This window comes from Pleuronectes platessa, chromosome 10 (assembly GCF_947347685.1).
Source record: "Pleuronectes platessa chromosome 10, fPlePla1.1, whole genome shotgun sequence".
NCBI lineage: Eukaryota > Metazoa > Chordata > Actinopteri > Pleuronectiformes > Pleuronectidae > Pleuronectes > Pleuronectes platessa.
Window position 1 is genome coordinate 26,073,714 of NC_070635.1, and position 2,883 is coordinate 26,076,596.

The following is a 2,883-nucleotide window of genomic DNA, read 5'->3' on the forward strand; positions in this document are numbered from 1 at the left end:
ATTTCGGAACGACATCATTTCCGGTTTCATTTCCTATATCACAATAAACCCAAACACAACTACGATTGTACGATTAATGTGACAAGTGTGTTAAGCCAGCGGAGTTGTCCGGCTGGCGGTGGCTGGTTAGAGCCCAGACGGTATGTGTATACGGTCACATACGGTTAACATGAACTTTCATAACGGCGCTAGTGTCCTAGCCACCATGCTAGGTGTAACTGTGAAAAACATACTGTCACGACTTTAATTCAACGGCTATCATTAGACTGTTTCTCAAACACTGACAGGTTAGAAGCAAATACTTGGTAGTAGTTAGTATCGGGAGTCCCTGCGTGTGTGGAAGCTAGGGGGGAAGCTAGCTGCCTCCGTGTAGCTTCAAGCTGTTGAATTAGCAACGCAGTTCGGAAACAAGACCGGGGAACCGCTGCGCTAAGAAACGATAACATCGGCATTATGACCCGCTGGGTGTCACTTTATTTTATTGAGTTGCCATCGTACACTGTGTGTGTGAAAAGCCGGGAGCAGGTAAATAATGAACGTGGACTTCTTCTGAGAACTCATGAGGTAGGCTTCTCTAAGCTCGTCTTCCGTTGTGCCACCTACTGTTCTGGCACCCAATTGTTTTCAGCAACGGAGAACTATAAATCAAAAAGTGTCCGTCCGTAACGGACTCAGAGAAGCATACATTGCCCTTAAAAGTGTGCGTATGTACAAAAAGCTGAACGCAATGTTCGCTTTATAAATCACAGTCCACCTGGAAACGTTCGTAGGTGGATCTCCCTCCAAATCCGCCCTACGGGGGTGCAGTGCTGGGGGGCTCCTCCTGAAGTCCACTGTCATCTCCACGGTTTTAAGCGTGTTCAGCTCTAGATTGTTGTGACCGCACCACAGGACCAGCTGTTCAACTTCCCGCCTATATGCAGACTCATCATTATCCCAGATGAGGCCGATGACTGTTGTGTCGTCTGCAAATTTTGGGATTTTAACAGATGGGTCTCCTGAGATGCAGTCGTTATAGTAGAGGGAGAAGAGCAGTGGGGAGAGCACGCATCCTTGAGGTGCACCAGTGCTGACGACTGACCGGATGCTGGATGTTATTTTACCGAGCCTCACCTGCTGCTTCCTGTCTATCAGGAAGTTTGTTATCCACTGACGGGTGGAGGCAGGCACAGTGAGCTGGATGAGTTTGGTGAGGAGGACTTCAGGGATGATGGTGTTGAACGCCGAGCTGAAGTCCACAAACAGCATCCTTGCATAGGTCCCTGGGGAGTCGCGGTGTTGCAGGATGTAGTGCAGCCCCATGTTGACTGCATCATCCACTGACCTGTTAGCCCGGTAGGCAAACTGCAGGGGGTCCAGCAGGGGACCTGTGATGCCCTTCAGATGGGTCAACACCAGTCTTTCGAAGGATTTCATGACCACAGATGTCAGGGCGACGGGCCTGTAGTCATTCAGTCAGGTGATGTAGTGTTTCTTAGGGACTGGGATGATGGTGGAGCGTTTGAAGCAGGAGGGGTCTTCACACAGCTCCAGAGATCTGTTGAATATCCGTGTGAAGATGGGAGCCAGGCTTTCGTACAGGAGGGTGACACACCGTCTGGGCCTGATGCCTTCCTTGTCTTCTGTCTCTGAAAGAGCTGGCACACATCCTCTTCAAGGACCGTCAGTGTGGGGGGAGGGGGGAGGTGATAACAGGGGTTGCAGATGAATGTGTGAAGTCTGAGTTGGAGCGGGTGAGAGGTGTAAATGTAGGGTGATCAAACCTAAAGTAAAACACATTCAGATCCTCAGCCAGTTTAGGGTTCTCCCTGGGCCGGGGGGAGGTTTTCCTGTAGTTGGTGATGTCCTGCAGGCCTCTCCAGACTGATGCAGGGTCGTTAGCTGAAAACCTGTTTTTCAGCTTTCAGAGTAGCTTCTCTTTGCTACTCTGATCTCCTTACATAACCCTAACCCTAACCTTAGTCATTGTGTTTCTGGCCTGGTTGTACAGGATCCTGTCCCCACTCCTGAAGGCCTCCTCTTTGGCTTGACGAAGCCGCTTGAGCTTTGCTGTGAACCACGGTTTGTTGTTATTAAATATGCAGTACGTTTTGGTGGGTACACACATGCCTTCACACAAACTGACATTTGACGTCACAGTGTCAGCGAGTTTGTCCAGTGATGTAGATGCAGCCTCAAAAACACTCCAGGCAGTGCAGCCAAAGCAGGCCTGTAGCTTCAGTTTTGACTCGTTGGTCCATTTCCTCACAGTTTTCACCACAGGTTTTGCAGATTTTAGTTTCTGCCTGTAGCTTGGGGAAGATGAAGCAGGCAGTGATCAGAGAGTCCCAAAGCTGCACGGGGGACACAGCGGTATGAATCAGATGTAACGACGGGAGCGGAGTTCGGAACCCCCGCTCTCGCAGTCTAACCAGCGCTCCAGCGCGCTTCCCTCGCCTGCGTCTCCTCCAAGCTCCACAGAGAGCTGCTGCTCCTCAGACCAAAATCTCCAAAAAAGTGTCTGGGTCTGCAAGGTCTGGTGAAAGGGTTCGAGGAATGGAACGTCGGACATTCATGAGTACTTCTCTAGAAAAAGTAATCATAGTGGGAGTGCTGAAGACCGTACAAATAATCAAAAACACGAAAAGCACAAGAGAGCGCAACACCGTGGCAGCCATCCGCGGCGCCATCACTTTCTTTAACATTATGAGAGTTGAGACATTTTGAAGGATTTTAAGGGAACAGTTAATGGGTCTTGATTTAAAAAACTGGCATATTTAGGAAATTGATGTCTGTAAGTGTGGATTTGGAGCAGCTTTATTGAATTTAAGTAGACTGTGGGGCCTCGGTGGGGGGAATGCCATTCTATTTTCTAATAACATAATGACTTCAAAACTTCAGACA